Consider the following 14649-nt stretch of genomic DNA (forward strand, 5'->3'; position numbering starts at 1 on the left):
AAAGTGTGGTCTGTGAAACAATTCCTTGAAAAAAATGGAATGCAAAACACAAGTACAATCCTTCAGGTATCATTTAAGATATTTATTTACATGCTACTGCCATTGCATATAGTACCGTATTTGCAGACCATAAAATACTGAGGACTGAATGAACGAGTCAATCTGAAGGGGATGGAAGTGTGGTCCTCTGTCCTGTTGGAGTGGAGGTTGGCTGTTCAATGATACAAACCCACAAGTCATATTTATTAAATCTCTTCAAGAACAGCAATTCTTGCTTTGAGGTTTTATTTGTGAAATTCCCTCAATTCTTCTCTGCCGTCAGGCTAAGAAACGAGACACAGGCCACAGAGGATCTTAGTTTTCTTCTTGGACCCAAAGTTGACAGGCATGCTGGTTTCTTTCACACTGACCACTTTTGCAGGCATTTGGTGCAGTTTTATGTGGAGCAGGCTGGCACTCTTCACAATCATTACTGCAGCGAGCTCCTTTCACTACACTCTCATACAACGACAGCTAAATGGCTCATATGCTGCCATTTCATTCACAACACACAGCTTGTCTCGCATAAGCAGCTGTACCACTCAGTACTTTAGTCTGAAGGGATGCTGGTAAAACATTGATCAAAATACACCTACGTTCCTTCACTCAATGTCTGGTACAACCACAGAACAGCTTCACCTGCAGTAGGCTACCAATCCAACTGCAGCTGTGGAAATGTGTTGACAGTTGCCTCGTTACAGCAGTAAAAATGTCAGCACCTCTTACAAGAGGAAAATTTGCTTCCAGCTGGCTTTTAAAACACACTGCGGAAGTTAACTGCCATTGACTGGTACGCAACTGTAAAGCCAAGGTAAAAGACTTTGTTTTGAAATCAACATATTAATGGATTTATTTTAATAAATACCAATACTTTAGGCTTAAAGGTTATTAAGAGTACAAGTACCAGCCCACCTCTACATTCCACAACTTTGACACTCTCTTGGGACTTCAGCATCAACCACCATTTTAAAATACGACAGTAAAAAGCAATACTGGTCTACTCATTGCAACAGCTGCTGCTGGGAGTCTTGTGCACAGCTCCCAATACATTTGGTTCTGCAGGGAGTACAGGATGCTCAGAGGAATTTCCATACATTTTCTCATGTCATCAGCTGTTACACCCAATCTGCCAGTTTCTTCAACACTTCTGTTGGTAGCTGGTTTCAAAACAGGACACCATCAATGTGTTATTTTCAAGAGTATTCAGGACCGCATTTTGTGCTGTACTGTTCCTTCCATCAAACATATCTGGAACAAAGAAAATGCTGTCAAAACTGGAGTCAAGTGAAAAATAAAGCAAAATCAAGATTGAATTTGAAAGGGCTGCACAAAATTGACACTCCCTGCACCTGTCCTGTTTTTGTGCAGCTACCTGCGGAAACTTATTTGCCTTCCAATTCTTGTCCGGTTTCCTCTTTCATCACATCCTTGAAACTTTAAAAAAAAAAAAAAAAAAAAGTATGCGCTCCGCAAGGTTCATAGCAACATGCCTCCCTATTGAAGACCATTTGGAGAGTACTCCTGCTGCAGGGCCCAGAAGTTTTAGTCCTATCAATGCAAAAATAAAGATGAGGGATACCAATTTGTGAGTGTACTGATAAATCAGATTGTCAGCAGGTATTAACTAAAATCCCTACACACCTGTTTATTAATGTATTCCTTCCAAAACAAGAAAAAATGACCTTCCCTCACCTACACAATTGGGTACCAATTAATGGCAATTAAGTTCTGCAATGAGTTTTAAAAACAGATTGAAAACCAATTTTGCTCCAATCTGGGGACTAGCATTTGTTACAGTACTGCCATACCAAAGCCGTAAACTGACAATGAATATGTAGCAAAGCTAGCAAGCACAACTGATTCGATACAACAGATAAACGTGACCTTTCCTTCAGCCCATCGCAAACTGCTATGGAAAGTAGGAAATTTACTTCTTTGCAGAGTAAAATCAGATAATGCCTTGCCCAGGACTACAATACCACAATTCACTGCAAAGATGAGCAAAAAATATATCAAAAAGGCTAAAAGGGAAACTTATTAAAACATAGCGACAGGTACATACAGTGGCTTGCAAAAGTATTGACTCCCCTTGGCATTTTTCCTATTTTGTTGCCTTACAACCTGGAATTAAAATGGATTTTTATTTGGATTTCATGTAATGGACATACACAAAATAGTCCAAATTGGTGAAGTGAAATGAAAAAAATAACTTGTTTCAAAAAATTCTAAAAAATAAATAACGGAAAAGTGGTGCGTGCATATGTATTCACCTCCTTTGCCATTAAGCCTCTAAATAAGATCTGGTGCAACCAATTACCTTCAGAAGTCATAGTTAAATAAAGTCCACCTGTGTGCAATCTAAGTGTCACATGATCTGTCACATGATCTCAGTATATATACACACCTGTTCTGAAAGGCCCCAGAGTCTGCAACACCACTAAGCAAGGGGCACCACCAAGCAAGCAGCACCATGAAGACCAAGGAGCTCTCCAAACAGGTCAGGGACAAAGTTGTGGTGAAGTACAGATCAGGGTTGGGTTATAAAAAATATCCGAAACTTTGAACATCCCACGGAGCACCATTAAAGCCATTATTAAAAAATGGAAAGAATATGGCACCACAACAAACCTGGCAAGAGGGCCGTCCACCAAAACTCACGGACCAGGCAATGATGGCATTAATCAGAGAGGCAACAAAGAGACCAAAGATAACCCTGAAGGAGCTGCAAAGCTCCACAGCGGAGACTGGAGTATCTGTCCATAGGACCACTTTAAGCCGTACACTCCACAGAGGTGGGCTTTACAGAAGAGTGGCCAGAAAAAAGCCATTGCTTAAAGAAAAAAATAAGCAAACACGTTTGGTGTTCACCAAAAAGCATGTGAGAGACTCCAAACATATGGAAGAAGGTACTCTGGTCAGATGAGACTAAAATTGTGCTTTTTGGCCAAAGGAAAATGCCATGTCTGGCGCAAACCCAACACCTAATCACCCCGAGAACACCATCCCCACAGTGAAGCATGGTGGTGGCAGCATCATGCTGTGGGGATGTTTTTCATTGGCAGGGACTGGGAAACTGGTCAGAATTGAAGGAATGATGGATGGTGCTAAATACAGGGAAATTCTTGAGGGAAACCTGTTTCAGTCTTCCAGAGATTTGAGACTGGGACAGAGGTTCACCTTCCAGCCAGATAATGACCCTAAGCATACTGCTAAAGCAACACTCGAGTGGTTTAAGGGGAAACATTTAAATATCTTGGAATGGCCTAGTCAAAGCCCAGACCTCAATCCAATTGAGAATCTGTGGTATGACAAAGATTGCTGTACACTGCTGTAATGCTCTTTAAAAATTGGTTAGTGTGTCTCTTGTAGTATTTAATACAAAAAGATTACATTCTGTATATAAAACTTTACTGGATTCTTTACTCAGGGGAAAAAAAAAAAGATTCAATGCACCATGTACAGCAGCAATTAAATGCATCACAACAAATTGTGAGCAGGGAAGCTTGCACAGAGGATGTGAACAGCTCTTGTGGAAAACAAAGGCATCTTGTATTGGTCTTCAGTATACAGAGGCAAGATGCCATCAACCTCGCTGAGCTTTTTAAAAAATACTAAGCATGTGATGGAACAGAGAATAGGAAACCAAACATGAATTACATGTACCTTAACACAGTCTCAAATTTCAATAAAAGAACCAAGAATGATTGCAAACACCATAAAAAAGGCAAGGGAACAAGAAGTGAAATGGCAAAGGACATGCCATTTGAAACTGCTTGCACTTTGAGAATACCTTCTGTAACAGTCAGGTAACCATGTTTCAAACAAATACCAGACAATGCAGGAGTGCATCTAGCCATGGCATACATGAGTCTTCAATGTGAATAAAGTTTATACTACAATATACTCCATCCTCTTTTTCCCCCCCAGAATATTCTCTTTACTTTAGTGGTTCTACTCCTGTAAATTGGCTTGGTCCCAATTTCTTACTGTGATCAGCACATCTATATCAGAATCACTGCCATTTGACTTCAACATTTCTTCTGCAGCTAGACCTTAAAATAAAATTAAGAAAGCTGGGGGGAAAGTAATGTACATTAAAACATGATGACCAGAGCTGCAAACAACCCCAAACAGACAGGTATTTACTCTAGCATTAATAAAAAAGGCTGCTCCACTCCCCAGAACTAAACGTTGGACCATTCCCTCTTCCCCAGTGCTCCCCTCCCTAAGCAAACAGGCTATTCCACCCAAAATACAAAACAGACTATTCCACTCATAACTGTTGTCCACACAAACTCGATTTGGTGTACACCAAATACCATAACAAAACCATGAAGCCTCTGCTTCATTTACATCCAAGCCAGCACAGGCATATTGGGGGCCTGTTTAGGTGGGAACTGTTACCATAGGAATAATACTTTGTTTTGAACTACTTCAGGCAATTTTTAAATTTGGAAAGCTAAACAAACATGATTGTATAAGTGATTCCAATAAAAGGAGGAGCACAAATGCCATCAAATCATAGCCCTTCACTCTTCCTAGTCCAAAACTGGATGACATGCTTGGTGCCTCAGGCAATGCTGTGTTCTTTATGAAAAATATAAAATGTTCTTTGAGTTATTTACAAATCTGCATAATACATTTAGGCCACAGAATAGATTTAGGATTCTTTTTAACAAAACACAGTATATCAAAGCAGTATTGTGTATATTGTATACGTATCTCACACAGTGTTCAAAAAATTTGGAAACAAATGATTTACTGCAAGACTAGGGGTGGGATTGTATTGCCCATTTCTCCTCACTCAGACCGCTGACTTACAAAATGTCCTGCTACTGTACCTGAAGAGATAATTGGTCTCATTTAAGAAGATGCTAGCATTTCAACAACTCAAAACTTTTGCCTTTTAGTAGGAAAGCAGTACAGCTGGGGATGGAGTTTGTTGCTGGATGACTTCACCTTGGACTACTCTCAAATATCTTGGTATCCCTGAATAGAAAATTGTCTCCTTTAAAAACTGTATATTAAATTAACTCCCACAGGTGCCATGGTAACCCAAATATAAAACCACTTCCTGCCAATGCAGAATGACTGGGTATGACATTCTGTTCATTTTACCCACACAATACTGTAGGTTTCTGGATAAGGACCGCCAAGGACAACACTACATTGAATATTATACCAGTCTTGGCTGTCTCCACGAGGACAGTCATTTTTGAATTAAACAGAGAACAAATGCTCCACCCAATCACTCAGCATTGTTAGTAAATCAATCTTTTAGGGTACCTCTGAATTTGAGAGATAGTCTGCTCATTAAAATCCATATCATAGATAGTTTTAAATGAGGAGATAATTATTTCAGGGATACCACAATATTTAGTGATTAAGTATAGTGAAGTTATCCAGCACAAAACTCAACATCCAGAGTTACTGCTTTCAGAGAAAAGGAGAACATTTCAGGGTTCCACTCCACTTGATGTCTTGATCACTAAAATATTTTGCATATTCTTAGAGAAAAAGGATTATCTATTCAGAGATACAGTACCACAGTATATGAAGTATGGGGTCTGAGTGAGGAATTATGGGTAGTACAATCCCCTGTAATCTTGCTGTTAGTAAGACTAGTTACAAAAAAATGTAATAAACAGATTTAATAAATCAAAACTAGTATAAAAATAAACCTTGCTGAGATGACCAGCCTAAAGCCTTAAAAATGTAACACATATTGGTACACTTCATGCCAAACAAACATGAGATCAAACAAACGTGCACTTAAAATAAATAAGTAAATACATAAATAAAACAGGCTTACCTTTTGTTTTGCCACGTGTGGACTACAAAATGCCATTAGCTGTTGCAAATAAAAACAGTAACAAAAGTTTCCACCAGATGGACCGCGTGTACTCTTCACAGCAAAAATGTGTCGATTACTGCAGTACATGGTGAATGTTTCATTCGCAGGTTGACGAAAAAAAACAAAAAAAAAAAAAAACAAGGTTTGGGTACCAAAACATGTGTAGATGTTACCAACGGTCGGTACCCGCCAGTGGTGTAGTGGTAAATAAATAAATAAAAAGTGGGTAACCCGTTGTTTGGTGGAGTTGAACAGATAAACATGAATAGATGCATTGTTACTAGCACCCAGATAACCAGACCCCCCCAATTGTAGATCCAAGACTTCTTTTTCTGAAAATCCGATAAATCCTCGTTGCAATGTTGTAAATTACATAGTTTATTTCTGCGTACTTCTGGATACCGTATCTACTCTAGATACATAATAATATTTTAAGAAGCGGTTTCAATTATTGAAGGTATTGCTATTTTCGAAAGCAAAATGGAGTTTAATGCATTTTCTTGTTAAACAGTTTTATAATCCATGCAGCAAAAACGAGGTTTAATAATTACCCACCGGTACTGTATGATGAGTATCGCAATTAATGGAACACATCAACCACATAACAGATATGTAATAAATCATTGGGGAAACCCAATTGAGCATCTTTATCGTTTAAGTTTGTATTGGTAGTCAAAGACCAGGATTCTTTAGCGACTACCTACTTTATATCACTTCTAGATTAGTGTTCTAAAAAAATATCACGTGTTTTCGTGCTTCATCAGTATGTGGAGTCTAATTATTTGATTACATCATCTACTACTAAATGAGGGATACAAATGAGCAATCAACAATGATGAATGGTTCTGTGAAGAAGTTCCATAAAAACATGAAGTGGTACCCGAGGATAGAGGCCTTGTTTACATAACATCGCAGTTTTAATAAACTCGTCATTTAAACATGTATCCTCCTAAGCAAAGAATTAGCGGGTACTATTTTTGACTGGGTTTTAACAATGATATCATCTTGCTCAGGGTGACACTTCAAAGCGTTTATCATCATGTCTAATGAGAACAATTAACACAACTTTTGTTCCTTCCCGTATTTCGTGCACTTCGAAGTTTAACATAAAATTGAAACTGCGTAATATCTGCCGCTGCTGGTGCCCAGATATTTGTATTTACCAATCGGTTAAGGAGCCTAATTTGTCAAATTTGATAGAATTATCTATAACTGGAGAGAGAAATAATAATATGCTATGTTGTTGGGAGACATGAGCACGCGGTTAAAGAAGCCAGTGGTATTAAAAATGAAAACTGGACTCTGTGATAACAGGCACAATGGCATTTTAAAACTACATTCTTTTTAAGTTTTTCTTTTCACGTGCTTGTTCTTGTTTAAGTAATGCTGTTCATATCCGTTAGGTGTCGCCCAATGACAACGCGTTTTAGCAAATGATTTTTTTTGTTGTTCCAGTTCAATATGCCCGACTGTACACAGCTTTTTACGTTTTTCAAAGAGATGATGTTGAGGGTGCAATTAATTTTTAACCTTCACATTAGCAATGTGTGGTCAATTTGCTTTAAGAGTACGTTTTTTTGATTTTTTTTTTTAATCCCGTCACCTTTGTCTTTTTATGATGTTTCCAATCAGAATTTAATTTACTCCAATATTGTTTTGTTATCAGAAGTCTGTGTTGCTGAGTTCAGGAGCTGTTGCATTCTATAGATATATGTAACATATGATAGCCAAAGTGCCTTTGTAGACGACAGAGCGAGCACGATCAAAGATTTGCCACTTTGGATCACATTTCCTTTTAATTTTTATGGCTAACAATAGGTGTCTGAAAACGATGGGTACAGGTACAGATATTTGTACAGGTACAGTTTTGCATGGTTTTGTTTAGCTATAGTTTCAACGACCTGAGAGAGAGAGAGAGAGAGAGAGAGAGAGAGAGAGAGAGAGAGAGAGAGAGAGAGAGAGAGAGAGAGAGAGAGAGAGAGCTGTGTTGATTTTTCAGTTAACCATTTGTGTTGTAACATTTTCAGCACATAACATCATACACGTTCAGGGGGTCAACTGTAGTTTTGACAACACCAGCTGGCATGTGGCAGTGACCTTGGACACTGAAAAAGATAGGTCCCGGGTGAGAGATGCCCACACAAACACAAGGAAGGAAATAAGACTCCTATTGCATAGCATTTTCACCCATTCCTAGCAACCATAGCTGAACTAATTCAGTTATCAGCAAGAAATAGTTAATTGAGTTGTTATTAAACGTATATTACAAATACAAAACATTGTTAAAAGTACCAGATGTTACAAACAACATTATAGTTTATGACTGATGGAAAAAGATGCTTCAGATTGGAAGTGGTCCACCCTTTAAGCACAGTGTTTTATTCTTGCACTTAAGTTAATTGTGGAGAAAAGCCTTTGTCCCCAGGCTAAGAGAAGTATACTTTGGTACTGCCTACCTGATCAGCAGTACGCGTTCATGGAGTCCTTTCCTGTGGGATTTCATTTGGTAAGAATCACCCAGTAACAGTATTTTAAAGGTTATCGGTGATATTTGTCTTGCATGGAGATTTCTCTTACTGAAACAAATACCATATTGTCCTTGTATGAAAACAAGTACCATCTTAGGCCTGGTACATTTGTTTTAGGGATAAACCTACCTAACCCAAAGAAACTGTGTTAAAATGAATTGTGACAAGGTTTCCAGTACCCAGTGTTACCATTCTCAGATTATATAAACCTACAAAACATCAACAACATGCATGAAATCTTAACTTGCCCCAAGAATGCTTTACTAACCATTCTCGCTGAGATGGAGAAGAGGGCCATCACTATAACAGCACGCTTATTGAGAATACAGTTCAGAACGGAGTTTGTAAAAGTGGTGTGTGTTTCATCCTATATTGACAAATGCTGTTTAAATGTTTAGAAAGTTAAAATGTGTTACATGGTGTTATTTTTCTATTTTTTACGATTGCGATGCGTTGTCATTTTCCTTAACAAAATAGTGATAGAAACTGAAAAATGTTTAAAAGCTAAAATGAAAATGAAAAAATAAACATGAAAAATGAATATTCTGAGTTGTATTAATTAGTCCCCATAGATCTGCAATGAGAAAAGATTCCGCGGCAATGACTTCTTGATAAAAAATTGTGTTAATAAGTATAAATAAATAAGAAAAAGTAAGTCATAGCTGGTTAAATTCTTTTTCAAAATTAATTCACATTAGCAAAATCTGAAGAAAAACATGTTTTCCATATTTTATGGAAATCAAAGAAGAAAAAAGCACATTGGATGCCATTTTTTAAAATATACATAAAACATAACAATTCTTTAAAAATAAATTAAATACAGTTATGTTCAAAACAAATGACTATTTAATTATATTAGTACATATTTGTAGTGGTGCACTGGGATTGAAATTAGCATTGGTACATTTTACAGACATGGAGCATTTTTGTACAAATGTGACAGTATTTTTAGAAATATTTGTTGTTCACCAAAATGTTGAAATTTTAAAATGTATCCACATCAAGACAGCACATAGAAATCGTTTGGAAACTGTGACAAGCGCTTGGAAACAATGACAGACAACACTGGTTGATAAACTAGCTGATAAAAAACTGTCTGAGATAAAAAAAAATTAAAAAAAAGATACAGTTTTGTGTAAATGTCATGTGAAAACTATCAGGGGTTACATTGTGAATAAAGCTGGTTTCGGTCAACTGAAGTCTATTTACTGCATAACGTTTAACTGGCAAATTACATTTTACCCTGTAACTCCTCAGGTTTGTCTTTTTTTCTTTACATTACGATTGTACATTTAGTATGTATTTCTGATTATTCATTTTTGTTTGGCTAATCACCCAAAAATGTTGAATTATAGAAAACATTGAAATAGCTCAGTAAAGTACCATAGATGGTCAATTTACTGTCAACAAGGCTAACAGTGAATTATGGATGTGAGAAACAATGAGGCAGTAAACAGTATGATGAGCCAAACATGCAGTACTATTCATTGTTATGTTGTTAGCAGTTATCGCTTAATTAAAGGTAAAACTCTTAAGCAAACCCAAATAAAGTATACAGTTGTTATGTGACTCATTCAGCAGGGGTGGGGGTGGGGGAATTTCCTGGCTCTGCACTTTCAATTTTGATTCTCGGCAGAGTTAATAGATTTTGCACTTAGAAAATGTCTTTTTGCTGCAAGATTTCATTTATATAGATAATATTCATGCCCAAATGCATTTATGCAGAGAGTGATTTGTCAAATTTCCCCTAGTAATGATACATCATGTTGATACATCACTCATGTGCCAACATCTGCCACCATGCAAATGCAGTTTTTGTCATTTAAAGAATGCTGTGGCACGATGGCTAGCGGGTGACATCAGACCAGGAAGAAGACACTCAGGACTGGGGTATGGCAGTGCCGATGAGCAAGTTTATTAAAAACAAAAAGATTTAAACAAAACAAACACGGATCCAAAATTTTGACCCCAGGGGTACTTTATTTAGTAACACTATTGCTGGATCACTACAGTAGCCATGTATCTCAAATTAAAGAAACCCACAAAACCAATAAATAAATAAATAACAAAAAATTTAAAAAATTTAAAAATGGCAAAAAAAAAAAAAAAAAAAAAAAAAAAAAAAAAAAAAAAAAAAATAAAAAAGTGAAACCTGGGAAAGGGGTGTTCCATTCTTCAATTTGTCATGAAGTGAAACAGGTTGAATTTTTAACATATAGGGGTATATATATATATATATTTATATATATATATATATATATATATATATATATATATATATATATATATAAACCATGCATTGGAAGTGAAACTAGACTCATAGTACAGCTGATATGCAAAAGCATTGTGCATTTTATAATACAAGCATGATTGTTTCTACATACCCTAAGGTTTATTTTCAGATGACCGTGAGAAGTCAATGCCCTTGGACAACGATAATTTGCTATTTAAGAACCATGTGTCATCCATGACACCATTTTAATGTCGTTTTCTGTATCCTGCAGACATCTACAGATTATTTTCAAAGGTGATGTTTGACATGTATTTAAATTGAGAGGTTGATGACCTCGAACAATGCTGATTTACAATTGTCTATACCCTGCATCGTAACAATGTTTAAATGAAAAAATAAACAATTTTATGAGAGTCATGGTGTTGTTCTGTTCCACAGTTTATACTGTTGTCATAATGATGTAGAAACATATGTTTATCATAAAAATTGGGTCAATCAGTATTTTCAACTCGCGACACTGTGCACTAATGTGGCACAAATAAGATATTTTTAAAACACACACAAAAAAATTAAAAATTTAAAATATTTTTAAAAACAAAAAAATATATATTTAACTTTTAATATGAAATTTAGAAATAACTCCTGTAATTGTAAATATAAATAATATTTAAAAAATATATGTTTTGAGGACATTAAAAAAAATTGTTCTAAAAATATTTTATATATTTTTTCTAATTGTGTTTTGCACTTCTGGGGCCACTGTAGTGCAGTACTATATTAATATCATTATGATATGCTACAGGTGAATCTCTTTTGCATGTTCAGCACCTCAGCACTCCTGCAAACACATTAGTGGTGGCAGAATGTGTACAAACTATTAGCACACTAACTTGATTATTTCTGGTGTTGGTTCCCTCTCCTCCCCTATAACATATCCTGGTAGATCTTACCACACCTAAACCTAAACACCCCAAGCCAACTAATTGGGAGCTTTGTGTGCTTTGTCAGAAGAAGACTGGGGAAGCTTTGTAGTGTCCAGCTAAATCAACCAAGGCACCCATTGGCAGCGACTAAAAATAATTATAAATCACCTCGGTCAGTTTCAGGAACTTGGACACATGCCAATGGATATCGACACTGAAAGACTTAATGATGGGGATGGCATGGAGGCCACAATGGTGACACACTTCACTGGCTGGCATAAAACATGCCATTTGAAATTTAACCAAACAAAGCTTGAACGACTACAGAGGAAATCCAGAGAAGAACGGAAGTCTGGTACTTCATCAGTTGTGCACACACATTCAAGCCATGGCAACATTGATTTCATAGAGCCCATATGCTTCCTCTGTGATGAGCCAGGTGGCTCTGTAAGCCTCCACCAAGCTCCCACCTATGACATTGATTCAAGGGTTCAGAGATGTGCGATGGAACTACAAGACACAGCTCTGCTGGCCAAGCTTGCACCTGGGGACATGATTGCTCTTGAGGCTAAGCACCACCTGGAGTGCCTTGGAAAACTCTACAATAGAGCAAAATCTGAAAGATCTGAAGTAGTCTGCGGTGTTCCACAGGGCTCTGTTCTAGTTCCTTTGTTATTTTCATTATATATCCTACCTTTAAGTTATATTATCCACATACACGGAGTGAACTTCCATTACTATGCGGATGATACCGAGCTATATCTGTCCCTAAAGCCAGGAAATACTTCTATTGGGGAGTTACTTGCTGCTTCAGGTCTTGGATGTCTCAGAATGATTTAATGCTGAATTCAGATAAAACAAAGGTTATGCTAATTGATTCTCAGAGCCAACACACTAAAATTGGATTAGAAATTAGAAATGAAAAATTTGGGAGTCAACTTTGATACTGATCTATCATTTGAGACTTATATTAGGGATGTTACAAAAGTATCCCAAAAGGTGTAGTGTCTAGTTTACAGCTCGTTCAGAATACCACCACTACAATTCTGACTAAAACCAGGAAAAGTAAACATATTACCCCTGCTTTGGCCTCTTTACACTGACTCCCTGTGCAGTATAGAATTGATTTTAAGATTGTGCTGTTAACCTATAGATCCCTAAACAGATTACCACTTACTTATTTGCAGGAGTTACTGACCCTGTATCATCCAAATTGCACTCTTAGATCACAAGAAGTGGGGCTACTGGTTATTCCTAGGATCAACAAAATGAACACAGGAATAAGGGCTTTTACATGCGAACCCCTAAATTATGGAATGCCCTTCTTTCTTTCTTCAGGGAAGCTGGAACTGTTACAGTTTTTAAGTCAAGACTGAAAACATACTTTTATAAAATGGCTTTCTTATCTTAGTTGGTTTTAATGTAACTTATTATTATTTTTTATATATTCTATTTTTTAAATATGGTATTTAATATGTAGTGGTTGTGTGTGTGTGTGTGACATTTCTGAGGACTTTTATATAAAGGAAATGTGTTGTAAATTTTTGTAAATGGATAAATGAAAGAGAAACATCAATGTTCATCCTGCAGTGAACTTCTCTTAAAGGGATACATGCACAGTATCTAAATATGTATATAAATGTTGAATACTAATAAATTATGTTCCTCTGGTTAAAACAGATCCTTGTTTGAAAGCAAGTGGTTGAGGTAATGTTAAGTTCAAGAAATGAAAAACTCATTGATGTTATTTATTTTTCACATACATACATAAATACAAACGTACTAATATGACTACGCTAACTTTAGTGGAGGCCAGGGCAAGTCTATTATGGAAAATTGGGGTGTGATACAGGAGTTCGCACAGAGAAATAAGGCCCGACACTAATGTAAGTTTATACAGCACTGTGACAGGCTAACTGTGACATGAAAAGTGTTTTTTGTGTAAATAGTGTGTATTTATTGTAATTAATGAAGTACCTGACACTCCTGGGAAAGCCTGCCTGCTGTGTGTGATTACTAGGTGTGGAATCTAATCAGCAGGTAGGTGTGTTCCAGCGGGGAGTCATTGTATTCACCTCCACTGCTACAAAACCAAAGCCAACTGGGCAAAACAAGCTGAAATTCACCTGTGTGCGTGTGTGTGTGTGTCAGTGTGGGCAGGTATTACTATCAATGTGGGGACAAAATAAGACACACCATCCCTACATTGAAGTATGGTGGTGGCAGCATCATGCTATGGGGATGCTTCTCATCAGCAGGGACTGGGCATCTTGTTATAATTGAAGGAAGAATGGATGGAGCAAAATACAGGAAAATGCTGCAAGAGAATCTGCTTCAGTCCGCTAAAAAACTGAAGCTTGGGAGGAAATTCACCTTTCAGCAGGACAATGATCCCAAGCACAAGGCCAAAGCAACATTGGAGTGGCTCAAGAACAAAAAGGTGAATGTCCTACTGTGGCCCGGTCAAAGTCCTGATTTCAATCCCATTGAGAATCTGTGGCACTATTTGAAAATTGCAGTCCACAAGCGTCGTCCAACCAACCTGAACAACCTGAAGCAAATCTGCCAAGAAGAATGGGCCAAAATCACTCCGACACTGTGTGCAAAGCTGATACATACTTACCCCAAAAGACTTAAAGCTGTTATTGCAGCGAAAGGTGGCTCTACCAAATATTAATGTGTGGGGGTTGAATACTTATGCAAGCAAGATATTTTAGTTGTTTATTTTTTTTAAAAATATTTCCCAACATAAAACCAATGTCACCTTACAATAATTGATTCTGAGTTTCAGTGATTTAAAATATAATATCAAACAGAACAAAATGTCAATGTACCATTTGTAATTCAGTAATATGAGAGAATTGGTCAGGGGTCTGAATACTTTTGCAAGGCACTGTATATATATATATATATATATATATATATATATATATATATATATATATATACACACACACACACACACACACACACACACACACACACACACACACACACACACTCTACCAGTCGAATGTTTTAGAATACCTCCATTTTTCCAGTTTTTATTGAAATTTACGCAGTTTAATGTCT

This window comes from Polyodon spathula, chromosome 5 (assembly GCF_017654505.1).
Source record: "Polyodon spathula isolate WHYD16114869_AA chromosome 5, ASM1765450v1, whole genome shotgun sequence".
NCBI lineage: Eukaryota > Metazoa > Chordata > Actinopteri > Acipenseriformes > Polyodontidae > Polyodon > Polyodon spathula.